This window comes from Asterias rubens, chromosome 19, assembly GCF_902459465.1.
Source record: "Asterias rubens chromosome 19, eAstRub1.3, whole genome shotgun sequence".
Taxonomy (NCBI): domain Eukaryota; kingdom Metazoa; phylum Echinodermata; class Asteroidea; order Forcipulatida; family Asteriidae; genus Asterias; species Asterias rubens.
This window is the reverse complement of record NC_047080.1, coordinates 7,363,452-7,382,156: the sequence shown is the minus strand read 5'-3', so window position 1 is coordinate 7,382,156 and position 18,705 is coordinate 7,363,452. Positions and strand designations below refer to the sequence as shown.

The window sequence follows — 18,705 nt, the reverse complement described above, 5'->3', positions numbered from 1 at the left end:
TTCTAATTATTTTGACCATAATGTCACAGCAATTCACACTGGGTGCGTTCGTTTAGCTTCCCTGGGTCGACCCCGGTGTGTGGCGGGTTTTTTTTTCCAGGACGAACGTAGGTAATTATCTGCACACGTTCTTCCTGGAAAAACAAAACGCCACACACCGGGGTCGACCCGGGGAAGCTATCAATGAACGCACCCAACGTAAGCTTCCATTGTCATGTGTAGACGTAGATATAATGGGCACCAATCAAATCCACTCACATTTCATCCTATTTGCCCTCCTTCGATTTTCTAAGGTTTCTCTGTTCGGTCGCACAGCAGAAAATTAACCAAAGTTCACCTTCAAAACTATGGCAGAATTGTGGTACTTTTATAGAAAGACCGATTGTGCGAAATTGTATACATGCGGTTAGTTTATGTGCTCTACTGTTTGCATTGGTGTATCTACAAGTGTACGGCATTATTGGTGCTTTAAAGACACTATACATCTTTGATAATATTGTCAAAGACCAGTATTCTCATTTGGCGTATCCCAACATGCATAAAAAAAGAAAACGTATGAACATTTGGGCTCAAATGGTCATCGAAATTGCAAGAGAATAATGAAATTACTTTGTGTGCCTTCAAATGCATAATATAAAAGGCTTCAGCTGAAGTCTTTTATTATTTGATTGAGAAATTACCTCTTTCTCAAAAACTACGTTTACTTCAGTGGGGTTTCTCACAATGTTTTATACTATCAACAGCTCTCCATTGCTGGTTACCAAGTAAGTTTTTATGCTAACAATTATTTGAGTAATTACCAATACTGTCCAGTGCCTTTAAGCTCCACCGCTTAGCCCGATAAAGACGCTTAATTTGACACGTTTCCTTTTGAACTTATAGTCTGTGTCTGCTCCATGGAAGACGCTGACGAATAGGGATGCTACTTTAATACACATCTCACGAATCAGGTTTCGCGGCTTTCATTTCAAAGGACGAGTTGTCCACTTGAGGTGTCTGTTTACGGACTATACCAAGACCGCTGTTATTATTAGATTACGGATTCTATACCGACATGTATTTTTGTGAGCATTACACCAAAACTGAAATTGTCAACCGACATGTATGTGCACGACTCACGCAAACCATTAATGTTAACTTGGTGTTTTAGCATTGGACTTAATTTCAATTATTTATCAGCCATCTTTGTAAATGATAATGTTATTAGAATAATATTATTGATCTTCGTCTAGTCGACATAAATATGGAAACCCCTTGAATGACGAATGGTACCGTTCCCCCAGCGTCGCTCACCGTCACTCCATCAATGTTGAATCATTTACGATAGATTCCATTAAATTATCATGGAATTTCAATTAAGTTATAAAAGACTGTGGAAGGAACACCCGCAGGCCGGCGCGTACGGTGTTCAATTTCCATCACATTTCCTCCTCTGAAATTGGCAATCTATTTTGAGTCGCGTTGTCAATAATTGGGGTCAAACCTACGTGTATCATGTGCATTATGATAACGCCACTTTTCTGGTTTTGCCTTGATCAGAGGCTGTACGCATTGATGTGGAGTTGACAGCATTTGTTATCATCACCTCGCAATTTGGAGGCTTGCCGGTAGAAGGTCCCATGTCTTGTAACTTTGATGCCCATCTAACCCACTTTACAAAGGAGTCTAATCAAGAGATTGGTGGTACTTGGTGAGAAAGTGACCTGGTTGGTGTTCCTGCAAGATCAAGGTACGTAAATCAATCTTTGTTGTTATGTAACTAGCAAATATTGCACCGGACAATTCATACTTAAAAATGAGACACTGGGCACTATGGTTAATTACTCAAAACAATTTGTTATTTTCACTTGTGTATCCCATAAAATATTAAAATCTTTGAAAATTTGGGCTCAATATTGGTCATCGAAGTTGCAAGAGAATAATAAAAGAAAAACACAATTGTTTCGGATGCCTAATAAAAGGCTTCAGGCCTGAAGTCTTTTATTACTTGATTGAGTTATTCACTTATTTTCGTTTTAACTAAACCTTACTTCAGAGGGAGCCTTTTCTCACAATGTGTTATACTATCAACAGCTCTCCATTGCTCATTACCATGACAGCTTTATGCTAACAATTATTTTGAGAAATTACCAATAGTGTCCAGTGCCTTTAAATGGCATGTCAATGTGACAAAAAGTTCGAACACATCAATATCGATCTATATATACAAATATTATAATAAATATAGCATTATTAAGTTTGATATCAACAAATAATGATATAAGCAACCAGCAACGATGCAACTCATGTACGGGTTGATATAGAGGGTTTGTATAATTATACCATTACATATTTATTATTATTTACCTCATTGCCATGGCAATTGGGAATATCAGTTGTTGTTATTATTACTATATATCCTTAATATTATCACACTACATTATTATTGGTGTTTTGTGATATTTTATTTTACCTTATTGTCTCCCAAACGGTACCATGTTAACACCACAGTTGCTGTATGTGTGCAACGAACCAATGACTGATACCATTAGAATGATGTAAACACAATAAACGAGAAAGTCAAACACATCTCTTGAGGTAACTCAAGTAGAAATAAATTACTTTTCTTCAAAGCAACTGCGAATACCTAAGTACAGTATTCTCTGTTAGTATATTATTCATTGATGCCGAATGCTTTCTTCGTCTCGGAGAAATTTTCCCTCTTTTACACCATCCCATCCCGCTTGTATCTTCCATGGCAACGGCAGTTCCAAATCCCAACCTCCCAATCCACATGCTCGCAACTGTGTATACACCTGCAATCCTATTGTCCCTCTTTTATTTACAGGTCCTCGGTTTGAATGTGTATACCTACTCATCCCCACCCCACCCAGCCCAACCTCACCACATCCACCCCACCCAATCCACCACCAACACCCCATCCACCCACCCCTCCAACCCTGGGCCTTTTAGTCAGCGTTAAACTTCACTGTATGTCAAAGCACGGAGTGAAAGGTCATGAGCAAGAGTGCAGCACATTGTAGCATGTGGTTGGTGAGCCTAATGGCCTGGCTGCACACAATCCACTGTTTGCTGAAGGATATAAGACAGCATTATTGATAGTCAGCCTAGTTTAATTAATGAACTATGCTTTTAATTAATTTGCTATACGATGAATATCACCGTCTTTGTACATGTTAATAAATGCACAATGAAATGACATGAACACTCATGGATCGCAGACTGAATAGGTAATTTGCATTGTGCTTGATTCGAGGCAGGTTCTTGTCATGAGTATATTCTGTGAGGCTCGGTAATATTACAAGTTGCAATTAATCACAAGGTGTTCAATGATACAGGCTTGTCTTGATTAAACAGCGCAGGCAATAATCTGCACTGGCAAGAGCTGTCTGTTGTACTATTGCTCGACATTGAGCAGTCAATTTCAATTTTGTTGGGCGTTTCGAATACAGACAGTAACTTCTTTGAGAAAACTTATCCAAATAATTCATTTCCTGCATGGACTGGAGGCAAACGTTCGCGCCAATGAATCCTGAGCCTTTGGCATAGTAGAAAGACACTCCACTCGGATTTGAAGTCAACGTTTTTAGTTGACTCAAAGCAATCAGTACAATGCATAGAATTGGAAATTTGTATATGATACCCATTTGTGTATGAGTCCACTAAGGCAACCTGGGGGTACACATACACTCTTCGCAATTAGCTCCAGTCAGAATCAGCTGTCTTCTTACTAGCACAGCGCACTGCCCGTACTCGCCAGCACTAATTTTGTCGGAGAGAGAAAGGAAAACAACCCTTGCCAATTTAGAGATAGCTTTCATGGCTTGATCAAACCTGAAATTAGACTTTATTTTGGTTAGATAGTGAAGCTTGTGGACGGGAGGGAGATGTTGAATTGTGTGTTGAGTATCTGTCAGGCCCTGGGGTGTGGATGCCAATCAAGTAAGCTTTCAGTAATGGTTCACCTGCTCTCTTGTACCTTGTTGGCATCAATGCACATAGATGACTAGACTTGGACATTGGCTCCGTGACATCTCCTACAGTACTGCTAACTGTGTAAGTACAACTCGTGCAATTAAAACAAAAGAAGCAATATACTCCATTGATGCTTTTATCCGGAGGTGTTATCACCCTTTCAGTAAAATAACCAGTTGTCTTGATGTATACTGGTGCGTGACTTTTGATTCTTCTGAGTAAATGTGCAAGACTTGGTTGTATACCAAACATGCATTTAGTTTATTAGCATTGGCTGATCAAACTCAACAAACATCAGTTCAACATCATCGCTTTTTATATTAAAGTTATGGTAAAATGGTAACAGATATTTCAAACCTTCTTTAATTTCAAAAGTTATGTGCATCGATCTGTCTTACTCCTCTGGAGCTAAACGGATCAGATCCAGTAACATCCGTGTATCTTCTTAAAGACACTGGACACTATTAGTAATTGTCAAAGACCAGTCTTCTCACTTGGTGTATCTCAACATATGCAGAAAATAAAAGTTGAGCTCAATTGGTTGTAGAAGTTGCGGGATAATAATGGAAGAAACAAAACCTTTGTCACACGAGTTGTGTGTTTTCAGATGCTTGATTTCGAGACCCCACGCGTGAGGTCTCAAATGCGTTTCAGATATTTTACTGAGAAATTACTTCTTTCTCGAAAACTACGTTACTTCAGAGGGAGCTGTTTCTCACAATATCAACAGCTCTCCATTGCTCGTTACCAATTAAATGTTTATGCTAACAATTTTTTGGCCAATAGTGTCCAGGGCCTTCGAGTGTGCGTGTGATAATGTCAGGTCATCACAAAAACAACTGTTCCTGTTTACAAGACAAACTATCATAATCTGACAAGATGAACAGTTAGACCCAGGATTTTATAATACACCGACCATGACCAGTATAAAAACTTGAGAAACAGTGTGGTTTATATCACGATATTGTGTTATCTTGATAGAATATTTAATGTATTTAATAATATCAACGTGTATTAGCCCGTGTAATAAGGTCCTTTTCTATTATATGTTTTCCTTGTGCACTTTATATTCAAGGCACTGGACATAATACAACTGGTAATTACCCAACATAATGTTTAGCATAAAAACTTACTATGTAATGAGCAATGGAGAGCTGTTGATATATAGTATAGAATATTATGAGAAACGGCTCCCTCTGAAGTAAGGTATTTTTTTATTAAGAGGTTATTTCCCACTCAAATAATAAAAGACTTAAAGTCTTAAGCCTTTTTTAAAGGCATCTGAAAGCAAAACAACTTTTGCAGCAAGGGTGTTTTTTCTGTCATTATTTTCGTGCAACTTCGATTACCAATCGAGCCCACATTTTCACAGGTTTGTTATTTTGTGCATATGTTGGGATACACCAAGTGAGAATACTGGTCTTTGACAACTACCAAAGGTGTCCAGTACCTTTAAGCATTTGAGATGAGGACAGAAGTGTGACAAATGTCAATAATCGTCGCTACAAATTAAATGTCAGATCTGATGTTAGCTGGTCAGTTTATATTTTGTGTTATAATAGACGATGATTTGATAAAATTGCGTATGGCATTTTATGCGGATGTTGATGCATGAAGCCAAGCTGAAACACTGCCCAGGGGAATTCTGAAGTAACTGGCATATTGTGGCCCCTACAAAAACAGCCTGGCCACGTGATGCGTTCTAGTTCTATGTGTTCACCTTGTCGCAATCGGTAGATAACTTGAAGGTAATTGAATATGTGCAGCAGTGGGCCTGCAGCATCGTATAGCCTGGTTGCTTGTTGCTTCTCAACTCGCTTATTTCATCACGATGCATCAATATCGTGACTCGTATCTGTAAATGTGCATCACACCCTTTGTACAACTTTCCTGTTGGGTCTATGGTAGACCAAGCAAGTCTGTACGTGGTCTGTAGCTGCCCCATCTGAACCAAGTTTCTGTCGTAGACCCGTGAGCTAGAGCTGTAGCAGGCACGATAATTTCGGTACGATCGATTTGTGATTGTCACTCTGGGCAACATGAAGCAGGAATCGCCCCAAGCACCAAGTATTCTCGCACTTTCCTCTTGCAAATTTGCTTCGCATTGTTTTCCCCCCTTACAAGCTGAAATGTTAGGGGAAAACTGCATGGAATTAAAAATTATCGACCTGCACATTTCGGTGTGAAAGACGAACCAGGCAATTTAGTCCTGGCGATTTTGTCCTGTCCAATTTTGCTTTTAATCTTCTCGCTCTGTTTAACTAAAGAAGAGGCACGAAATTGCTTTATTAAATAGTGAACACTTTTTCTGAAGACAAAACTAAACACTGCGGGACAATCGCAATAGGCGAACCTGTTACTTTCTGTTTACAAATCAGAATAACTTGTGGAAAGGTAGACTTTTTCAATATCCCCTCTTCTCTCTCCCCATATGTTTTTCTTCGCAGTAAACTGATGCATTTCACAAAGGAAATTGAAGAATATGAAATTGCTTTTCTTTTATAATTGACAATCGTATATGCCTGGTGTATTTGCGTAATGACCCAAGTGTGGCTTAATAATTATATAGTGGTCAGATCGAGAGAGTGCTGATAAGTTAGATTGATAGCAAGTCATAATTTTTATCATTACCAACCTATCCAGTCAATTTCAAAATCATAACTGCATGGTTTCCCCTATAATACAATAATTCATCTTTATGATTGTCGTCGCTGGATTCAACATTTTTTTAGTTCTCTAAAGACGCTGGACACCTTTGGTAATTGTCGAAGGCCAGTTTTCTCACTTGGTGTAGACTCAACATATGCACAAAATAACAAACTTGCGAAAATTTGAACTCAATTGGTTGTCGAAGTTGCGAGATAATAATGGGCTTTCAGATGCTTGATTTCGAGACCTCAATTCAAATATTTTAGTGAGAAATTACTTCTTTCTCAAAAACTACGTTACTTCAGAGGGAGCCACCATTTATCACAATGTTTTATACTATCGACAGCTCTCCATTGCTCGTTACCAAGTACGTTTTTATGCTAACAATAACCGTTTTGAGTAATTACCAATAGTGTCCAGTGCCTTTAAAATGCTTCACTCAAACAAAAATTATGTTTTCTCTTAGCACTTTTTCTGCTCCCAAATTTGCATTTTGTTTTAAAAATTGTTTTGTGAAGGCTTTCTGGTTAGAAATGATTGTGCACTCTTTGTCAAACCATACTTGGCTAGACTTTCTTTGTAATTTAGCAGTCGGTACATTTATTTTGAAAGGTGAATGATATGCGTGAATAAGGAAAGCTAGCGGAGGGCTTGATACATGAGAGCATTGCTAGTACTCTGTCCAGTGTATCAAATGGCTGGGATAATTGAGGCGATTACTTTAGATGCGTTAGTAATTAAGTGCTAATGGCATTATCACAGTTTATGGAGCCGTGTCACTCACTGTCTGAGTGAAGTAAAAGACAGGCTGTGACCTGACTGCAAGGTCGACTTCTGTTGCCTCGTAGTAACTTGTTTCTATAAAACACAAAGCCGAGCTGGTGAGCTGTCAGTTAGACTGCGTGGATCTAGGTCGAAACCAGAGAAATCTGTCAATACATGAAGCTTATTATTCGAAATGATCTGCATTTAGCAATTAAAGTCACACTCAACCATGTAGGCTACATCTGTTGAACCTTTAGGAAATGTTTCATTTTATGAATGAACTAAAACTTTATGTGAATTAAAACAGTGTTGGCTTTTGTTTTAACTGATTTCAGTTAAATACATTTTCCCAATACACTTCCCTAATACGGGAAAACCTGGTTTAATCTCCACAATGTTCATGGAATTGAGACAATGTATTCGACTTAAATTCTGACTGGGTGAATCACACTATCTTGTCATTGTCATGAAATGACCTGACACTTTCAAAGGCTCGTTTCTGGTTGCGTTTGTTGCCATCAATTTACAAAAACACAAGCAGTTGTTACATCATGAGCTAATCAGCAATTCAATTATTGCATCTGATAATAGTTCAAAGCTATTTACTGTTTAAAATAAGCATGTAAGGGAAACACTAGTTTGAAGAAGTAAGATTTTTTTTTTTTTTTTTTAATTATTTATTACTATTTATTGTCAAACTTGCTTTGATAAAAAATAATAGTGATCAACACTTCATTGACTTTATAGTTTTATATGTGTTTTCCCAAAGAATTGTACTAGCCAAATTTTGAATTAGGTATTGAATCTGTATAATTATGTAGACACAATTGGGAGAGCCCGGAGGCACTTAACACCAGCGGTGACGTGGTGGTGCAGTACAGACTCATTCATTGCACGTGTGCACTAGCCAATCATACCTTACCATGTGTTTGTATTCTGAAGCTAATTGAATGATATGTGAAGGGAATATCGAATTAGGAACTAACAGGTCAAATTAGCCGTATCGTGCACGGTGAGCGAACCATTGGACGTATAGAATGAACTTTGTCTTACGCCTGGCAAGTGTTCACTCACTATTGGCAAAATCTCAAATTCCATCAATATTACTGGAAGCTTGTGTTCTGTGCGTAGCTGCATAGATGTTAGACAGAGTTTGGCAGACAACACTATGTTTCCATTGAAACCATGACATTTTGGCCCATAACATACCCAATGTCATCGTAAACGTTAAACCTTAAAAATCTCATACCAAACAGAAATATAGAATGATTATTAGGGATTACCAAATAATTGTTCTAAACATTCAAACTGACAAGGGAAAGTGTCATTGATGAATGCTGGGTATTTTTGCTGAGCTCTGATGCTTCTTATTCCATGCATCTGCCACGCCTTTTTCGTGGAGGGGTGTTCAACATGCCCGCAATGTCAACCAGCGTGGTCACAAAATGTCCGCAAAGATTGCTACGAGATGTATTTTGTGGAGTTTTAGATGGTTTGTGTCCTGGTTTCTAATTTTGTTTTGGAGTACACTCAGGCCAATGGAGTGGCTCTTTCTTTGGCGCAAAGGTTTTGTGTCTTAATTTTTGTACAACCACGTCTATAACAATGTTTACGACTCAATAGTCATTAATGCCAATTTCTGGATGTTCACGGCGTGGCAGGTTTTGTAGAATTATTTTTTGAAGTACGATTCCGAACTCGGTACTTACCAGTGGTGCTTAGAGACATCCCTTTATTTTGTGAGGGTATGACAAGATCTTCAATTTAAAGAAAATATTTGAATGATAATTGACAAACCCAGAGCCATTTTAATTCCAATTATCTTTTGGAAAGTAGGAAACAATGCTATTGTTGACATCTGCCTGTTTGTAGACTTGTTTATGGAAGGCAATTCAACACTTCTGTTTCTAATAACAACGTGCATGTCAACAATGTGGACAGTACTATTTATTATTTCAAGCCTTCTTTTTGGCACCTTTTACGTTGTGGATGTAAAACCAACCGGGAAATATGTTGAGATATACATTGCAGTATTTTCTTATGAAGTTAATGCCGGAACCGTGAAGGACAGCCAATGCAATTTCATTATGTAAATTGTATTAGTTGACAAGCCGGCAGAATGCATGTATCTCGGCCTACGAGGTGCAACAACGGGCGGCAGTATAACGAGTAGCCCAGGTTGAGTCACGTCTCTCTCTGGAGGTAACCATGATGGCTTCATATCCTCCAAGGATACTGCATTTCATTCAAGAAATTGATCCACACCGAGCCGTCGCAAATGAGTTTGTAACCTTAGCCTTGCCATTCGATTGAACACGCTGATGCCATGGTATTGTTAGCACCAGTATAAAAGAGCACTCAACAAAACTATTGCCTTGGTATGGTATACGCAAGGCTAGCGGCGGCAACTTGAGAGATTGATGAAAAAATAGAAGTATAGAAAATGTGTACATAGTTGATATGCACTGTTAGAGCTATCGGATGGCTCACTGATTACTGTATCATTTTATGCATGTCAAAATACAATACCAAAATACATATTTTGATTAGTCTTTTCATCATTGTTAAAACCAGTAAAAATACTAACCATAGAGCTATGCCTAAATATCAATGGCAACACTGGTAAGCGTTATAAACGACTTTAAAGCTGAAGATCATTAGTGTCAGTTGTAATCAATAGTTATTCAATAATAGTCAGCAAGACTTCATTATTTTTTTTCGATCAGTAGCATTAGTATTTACGTATAATAGAGTGAGGGTTTTTATTATCATTGTTTTCTGTTCATCATTCTGAATAAAACAAATAGCCTACCGATAATGATCGATCATCTTTGATCAATACATCATCTATTGATTATTGATAATTGCTCTTCTGAAAATCGCCCTGATGTCAATTTAACGGTTTTACGTCCCATCCAAAGGACGAAGCAATGGTTTTAAAAGTGTCTTGCGTAAGGACACAAGTGTCACGGCTTGGGATTCGAACCTACACTCTGCTGATCAGAAACACAAGAGTTTGAATTCGATGCTCTTAACAACTCGGCCACGACACTTAACCAATATTGCTGCGACCTTCGGATGGGACGTAAAGCCGTTGGTCCAGTGTGTTGTGTAAACGCACGTAAAATAACCCAATACGCATATCGTAAATAGAAGGGGCTCACCCCAGTGTTCCTGGTTTGATTGGCTGCATATTGCGCCGCAGCACTTTGTAAACTATTACATGGTGATGTAAAATGAAAAGGTCTTATAATACAAAGGTACACATACCTTGCTAAATGTTGAAGCACCTTGAGCGTCAGTGAGTGACGGGATCAGAAGAAGCCACTTTCTATTAGTTAGTATAACTAATTCACACAACACTGTTAACCTGCGGTTATATTAGTTCTCCTTGATCTCTACTCTGATGATCAACTATGACATATATGTTATCACTCAGTACTATAGTTATTATAACTCATTGGACAGTACTCAAATAATCATAACTATGTCAATTCATAACTGTGAGCTACTAAAAGCTATCATGCATGGATTGACACTCAGGAGCCTCTCTCTTCATTATAGAACTGTAATATCACTCCTCAAAACAAACTACAATTGAGCTCTGGGTCTGCTTTGTTTATTTGTTTGTTTATTTCCAAAAATCACAATAAATAATCATAAAACATACATGCATTAGGTACAAAGGGTGATAAGAGGATGGCACCAGGAAAAACCCGAGGCCTATTAACAGGGCCTGGTCCATTTAGTTGAATTGGTTTTAGTTCATGACAATAACAATATTAATTGATGAAATGAAAGTACAGTGAATGCATACAGCAAACATAGCACACACAATGGTTTTTAATTAAATTGCTTTTCACAACTAGTTTTGCTATATTGAATAATACATAAATACATATAATAAATACATATAATAGTATAACTGAGAGTCGATAACAATAAAAAGAAACATAATTTAGGTATTTACAAGACTATAGATAAATTGGAATGTATAATCATGCGTACACCGTTACAAGTGGTGTCATTTAGGCGGTTTGTTTTTAATAACAACATTTTTACAATGTTTTGAAAATGGTTTGTATTTGCTGTTTGATAAAATTTTACAAGTGTTGTGTTTGAATCTTATTCGACGTTTTCTCTGTGTTCCGGGCTATGAAAAATATGTTTCGCTTTTGCATTGACCGTATTAATTGTTTTTCTTTTCACTGTTTTTTGTTGTTGCCTAAAATAAAATTGCCTGGAATAAGCGAGCCACTATGTACTGGATAACAGGTCTATGATGTTTCTCGACTGTCCTTGTTTGCCTTTGTTACAGTGCTGTTCAGTATTGCAGCATGGTCGACGATGATGGACTTTCATACTCTACATTTTAATCAAAGGGTCTCTGGCGACCCATTGTTGTAGTATTTCTCTTTGCTTGCCACTATGTAATAACTGCGCTCAATAATAAAGCACATTTTAATGAAATAAATAAATAAAAGGAAAGGTGACGTAGTTTGGTAGTCAGGTTCGCCTGTGTAGTTTATTTAATAGTGAATGCACATTATACATTATAATACACGCAGGCATATCAAACTCACGTACATTCTCAAAATCAACACAAAGAAAGAAGCAATTCTTGCACTGTTTATTTTCTAGGTTGTCTTTGGAAAAAACCCTGTTTAGATTGGTAAATGGTTGGACAAACACGTTTTGCTAGAAGTATCTTTTCCGAGGAATGCAATCTGCGCAATTTAATTAAGTCCTGCTGGAAACAAAACGTCTGCGGACGAATGGTTTGTGTCGTGTATTAAACACGATTACTCTCTACAAGTAACAACATAAACATCTAATGATCGTGACTTATTCATTATTTTGACTTCGTCTAAAGCAATAGTTTGTGGATGCGTTTAAATTTGTGTTTCTAAATTTATTATCTTTGAATGTAGACCTATTGTATTTAATTTAATTGTAAAGAAACAGTAGTTTTAACCTTGGAAACAACCAGTAATACCAAGTTGATTGAAGGATCGAGCATGACTTCATTGATGCACGTCTTATTAAAAATGGCGTATTGCAGTGTTTTTATAATTTACCATCGGAAGGAAATCACATCCTTCTAATCTAATACTCGTGACAATAAAAACGTAGCAAGATGAATGCTGATAATCGAAGCTCTAGGCGGAAGGGCACACACTCCTCTTCCACTCAAGAAAGTTGAAAAAGGAACGTTAAGTTTTTTACCGAGTGCCTTACCAGTATACCATCCTCCCGTAGGTTGTATTGTATACCATCATCGAATGATACATGACGTTCAGAGGTTCATACAAAACACAGCTCTAACTAACATCCCGGTAAAACAAGTGGCGAAACTATTGCCCCTCCCCCCCCCCCCACCCCAGAAAAAAAAAAAAAAAAAAAACACGCGCCTGCCACCCTCCCAATCTAAAATCTGGACCATTGAGCTTAACACAATCCTATAATTTAATATTGCATCGCATTAAGCTTTTATAACGTAAATAATCAAAGTTGTTTTCCCCCTTTTTTACATTCAGACAATGCATTTGTTTTTTATCTCCACGTCAGAAAATCTTATTATTAAATAATAAACGGCATATCAAGAGCGCAAACAGGGCAAATCTAGTCCTTGTGTAGATTAAAGATGCTATGTTAGATTTTTAGCCGATTTGACCCAAAAATTTTGATTTTAAATTCAAAAGGTATTTTGATGGGGGTCCAGAAAGTTACAAGCTTTCATTTGAGCCATTGCTCGAAAAAGTCCGCCAATTATTAGTAGCAGTGAAATAAAGTGCCCGACAATATATCACGTGACCAATTCTTATGTGTGTTATAAGAAACGTTTAAAATTTTTGTCATGGTTCCTGACATTTAAAGTAAAAGTTAAACTTGTTTTCGATAGAGCGGGTGATACTCTTTGAAATACCATTCACTCAACAACAAATTTATTTTTTAATGTTTGGGGCAACAAATCTGACATAGCATCTTTAATATCTTGTTTAAAAAATGGAAACTAATTTTTTGTTTAATTGGCCAGAAGTGCCCCCTAGAAAAGTGGTGCAAAGTTGACCTTATTAATTTAGTCGCGTCCGGATGTTGATTACGTCATACGACGTCCTATAAAATCTGTCTTATTTTTTTCTGAGTCAAAATTGAATGGTGGGACCCAGGATTCCGTAAAAAGTTTCATCTGCAGTTTCTCGTGCAAAGTTGGTTTGTGGGCAGGTAAGAATTGCTGAATCACTCGTTGAAATCCAACTCATATTGATACTATTATTTAAACCCAATATCAATACGACACATTGGCTTGTATTGTGCACCTCTAAGTTTACTTAAAGACATTGGACACTATTGGTAAATGTCAAAGACCAGTCTTCTTACTTTGTGTTTCTCAACATATGCATAAATTAACAAACCTTTGAAAATTTGAGCTTAATTGGTCGTCGAAGTTGCAACATAATAATGGAAAAAACACCTTGTCACACGCAGTTGTGTGCTTTCAAGTTGTTGATTCTTGGAAATTACTTCTTTCTCGAAAACTACGTCATTTCAGAGGGAGCCGTTTTCTCACAATGTTTTATACTACCAACCTCTCCCCATTACTCGTTACCAAGTAAGGTTTTATGATAATAATTATTTTGAGTAATTACCAATAGTGTCCAGTGCCTTTAAGTGTCTTTCATTTAAATAGGTTAAAATTGTCCAGCAACTTTTATTGAACAACTCAGTCTAAACATAATGTTGCAACCGTATCAGACAGAGGAGATGACTGGTGCACGCAATGGACGCCTTTGGGTTTGAGATTCAGGTTCTGCTGTTCATGTGGTTAGATTGGGACGTACCCATACTATTCTAGAAGGTGGGCTGATGCTACGACTTAAAAAACTAATCGCAGACCCATCCCTTTACCCTAACCAACCTGATCAATCCGTGCGTCACCATCATACCCCGCACGGAGTTCAATTCCACTCTAATCAAGTTGGGGGTCTTCACCGTAAAAATGTGGAGTAATTAAATGATTTTATCCCAGAGAAGCTTGGCCAATATTGTGCCTTGATATTGAATGCTCGGCCGGGGTGCTTTAGAACCGCTTTAATTTCCTGCGAGGACAGCTGGCAAGCTCAGTCCAATAATATAGCCGACCTGTTTTGGCTGCGGTGCCTTTAATTACACTTGTGTGATTTTGGAATTGGCCCGGATAATGAAGCTCGTCTTGAGCCTGTATGGGGATGATGCGGGTAATTGGTCCTGGCTATCACATCAATCATCAAACTATACAAATAGCACCCACCTTGCTACAATACTCTACAACTCAAAAAATAAAAGTAGTTCTATAATGTATCACTGTATTGAATGAGGTTAATGCTGCAGCATTGGTCATGATTTTTAATTTAGAAATCATAATGTTGACTTAATAGCAGCACAGTGTTTGTTGTATTGTCGTGCAGCTTGGCTACTGAATACTGGTACCCCGTCCCAGTATAAGCGTTCAATACCATGCTGATATGGGGACAGTGACGTTAATTATCCAGTTTAGAACACTGTAGGTTTAACATGTTGGCCGCCCACAAATCGACCAAATTAATTATAGAAAACAATGACGTGCTATCCTGAAATATTTTAACGAGTTCGCCTTGTCTTTCTTGCATGTATACTTTTTTGTTGTTTGATTATATTTTTTGCTTGCATTGTATTACTCATTTAATGTGCATGGTAAAGAATGTTCTTATGTCTCGTACGTGAAACTATATAAGCCTCGTGTAAATCTATATCACTTATCAGTTTGAATATTTTGTATATCCTCTAAAAATGAAATAATATGGTTGTTAAAAGGCTGTGTCGTGACATGAAGTCTGTTAAGTTGACAGAAACGGTATTTTTGGTAAAAAATCCTGGCAATAGCGACTTTCAAAGTTGAGTTTTTACAGTTCAAAGAATACCCTTACCATTGCTGTACGTGCCCTCGCCATGAGCGAACACAAAACAAGAGGTTTTCACGATCGACCGGCACTGAGCTGCCCGGATTGCCTGGCTTTGCACCCCGAGGGGACGGGGTAACGAAACAAGCAAATTGGACATAAAACTCAGATAGACAGGGCACGGGAATAGAGGTTGAAGCTGACGAGCAAAAAGCTTTTGGATGGAAGTGGATTGAGAACTGGAGTTGTTGAAAAGTGCAGACGCACGTTCGTCTCATGTATATGCATATATGATCGCTTGGCATGGTGAATGTCAGGATTCCTAGCCAAACTTCTCGGATATTGAAGAAGGCCTAGGGCTCAATATCCCCCTCCAAACTGAACGTCTAATCTTCAAGTAATTCCAGTCAGTAATCCCTTGTGTTTATGAGAAATATAAGCTAGCCGTAAATGCAGTCTTTCCTAAGCCTATGGGTGCGATTTACAACGCAGATTTAGTTGGAGTATTGTGATGTGAATATTTTATTTGGAGCTACTGTGGTTCTCCGTCGGCCAGCGTGTCATGGGGGCATCTGTTCAAGCAATACCGAGCGGTTAAACCTGTCACTGAGCACCATGAAACCAATGACATGTAGTCTACTTGTACAGCATGGGAAGGGTCTTAGATCAAGTTTGTGGTTATATTTGGTGGTTTCTTGACCTTGTCTTATGTATAACCGTTTACCTTACCCCTAAGGTATACATATAGAGCAGCATTCATTTCACTAACAAGAACCGTGACAGCTCCATCTGTAAAAGCCTATTCAAGTTTAGTCGAAAAGCAAGATGTTTGGGATTGTCGTGTTTGGCGAGTTAGGCCTACCCTTATAAAGCCTGCCTAGTGTCACAGGGAATTCCGTCCCCAACGGTCCGGAGGGACATTGGATTCTGTCCCTCCGGCTATTCCTGTCCGCCAGGTGAATTTGTCTCCCCTCTCTAAAAGAAATGTAGTTATATTTCTACATCTTCATTATTTTTTTACCTCTGTGCGAAACGTATAATCCTTTCAGACAATAAAAAAAGGAATTTGTTTTCCCTTCTCATAAAATAAAATGGAAACTAATTTTGTTGAACCTTAGTTAACTGTTTATTCATATTCCACTCATCAAAACACATATTATAGTGACAAAAGCTTTAATTTAACAACATATCACTTCCAGGTGACTTTAAGGGTGACAAAATGTGTGTCAATGTGTGTCAATGTTTACAAGGTGCTGTGGCGCAATATGCTGCCAATCAAACTAGGAACACCAGGGCGAACCCGTTCTCTTTTCGATAAGTACACCGAGTTATTTTACGTGCGTTACACAATTCACGGGACCAACGGCTTTACGTACTATCCGAAGGACGAAGCATCATTGTTAAGTATCTTGCTTAAGGACACAAGTGTTGGCTGGGACTCGAACCCACAGTCTGCTTAACAGAAACACAACAGTTTGAACCCGATGCTCTTTACCGCTATAGGCCATGACACGCCCGGCGCCGTCCTGGACCAAAGTGTTGTCACTTTCTATAAACCAGAATTGATTCCGCCATTTTACGGAGCTCGCGTTGCCAACTCCAAATCGGTCCTTCGTTCGTATTGAGCCAATTTTTACGATGTCAATAAATGTGACCATCCACCACCAATGGGCTGTAAAGTTGACACTTTTACTGTTATGGGCTCAATGCATTTTTGGAGAGAGTGTGTAATCAGCTTCAAAATGATACCATCCACATTTAAATCAGACTTTTCTTGACGAAGTTTTTTTTATTCAGATTTCTCAAAGTTTTCTTGAAAACCCAAACAATTTAATAGGCTCTGCAATGTACAAGTGCAACTTTACAGCCTATTGGTGGTGGATGGTCACAAATGTGCAGGGTTTTGGTTGTGGCCGTTCCTCCTTTACGAATGATACAAATTTCATGGCTGGGACTCAAACCAACACTCCGCTGATCAGAAACACCAGAGCTTGAGTAAAACAAAAAAGTGCTTGACTGCTCGGCCACAGCACTTTGTGACACTACCCATGACTGACATGTGTTATAGTCATACTAAAAATAGATTATTGTCAGTTTCTGACATTATCTTAGGTCCATCAGCGATTTTGCACGTGTGTTTTGCGCATTGTCGGTCTTATGTGTTTTTGGAGGCACTTTGTTTTTAGTTTTGAAGCATCATCTGTCAAAACTCTTTCAGAGTGAACAAAACACAAATGTTGGCCAATGCGGTTCAACGAAGGCTTAAACGTGAAAACTTGTACAGTGTTGTCGCGTTAAAAGTTTCAGAATGGATGGTTGCATTGCGGCACTGAGATATAGACTGGCTTAACGCACATAAAACTAATTCTAGCAAAAATGTATCCCCTATACTAGTAAGCATTGATTTGCTAGTGGTCGTTTGCAGTAAACAAAATAGTATGCATAAATGATCTTGTTAGTAAGTCTTCCCGACGCAAGCTGTATGTGATAATGCGGAGGAATGCAAACAAACTTCAACATTCAAACTCAATCAATTATAAACAGGATAGAAAACATAAGACGATCGTGAACATTTAAAGGCTCCGGGACACTATTAGTAATTACTCAAAATAATTGTTAGCCTCCAAAACATACTTGGCAACGAGCAATGGAGAGCTGTTCTGATAGTATAAAACAAGGTTGTTATTTGATGCATATATACTGCAACTGCGAATATTGGTCTTTGACAATTACCAAATGTGTCCAGGGGTGTATTTCACAACACATACAGACTATAGTCTTATCTCGAGTAGGGATGAGTTGGTCGTCCTAACTTAGGACTACCTTATATCTCTTAGGACTAGTCCTGAGTCAGGACTAGTCATATCTTTGTGAAATCGACCACAGTGTCTTTAGTTACGTCAGTGTTCTTTTCTGTATGTAGTCGTACCAAAGTGTCGCAGTTTTACCTTTATCGATAACTCACACAACTTGCAGCAGTGGGGATAAAATGGAAGCCGTCATCTGCATTAACATGTCATCGGGATCTCATTGCGTATAATTGTCACCTTATACTTGTCTATCACGTTGACAAACACAGTCAGTTCCCATTCTTATTTTATGAATAAAGTGCGGAATGTGTGAAACTTGCTTTTTTTCTCGTTTTTTTTCTTGCCACCTTCTACTAAAGATGGTCAGCGCTGGAGAGTTGGTGCGGTTTGTTATAGCAGGCTGTAATTGCAAAAACGCACTCTTAAATTCGGGCAAAACTGTGGGGGAAATTTGGGCACAGCATGACAGAAAAAACTAGAGTGAGAAAGCCAAATGATTTAATTAGCTTTTACCCGGTAAGACTATTCAACATATTGTATTTTTATCTATTAGCATGAGTAAGGTTGATGGCCTTAGCTTTCGATCC

At 38.2% G+C, this 18,705-nt stretch overlaps 1 protein-coding gene across 1 annotated transcript in view; it reads left to right on the top strand.

Annotated features, from left to right (window-relative positions):
- LOC117303106 (LIM domain transcription factor LMO4.2-like) overlaps positions 1-18,705 on the top strand; it is a 62,146-nt gene that overhangs the window by 14,226 nt on the left and 29,215 nt on the right. Inside the window, exon 2 of the mRNA XM_033787197.1 lies at positions 1,540-1,729. The gene's annotated coding sequence lies outside the window, so the exon portion shown is untranslated. The remainder of the gene's footprint in view (positions 1-1,539; positions 1,730-18,705) is intronic.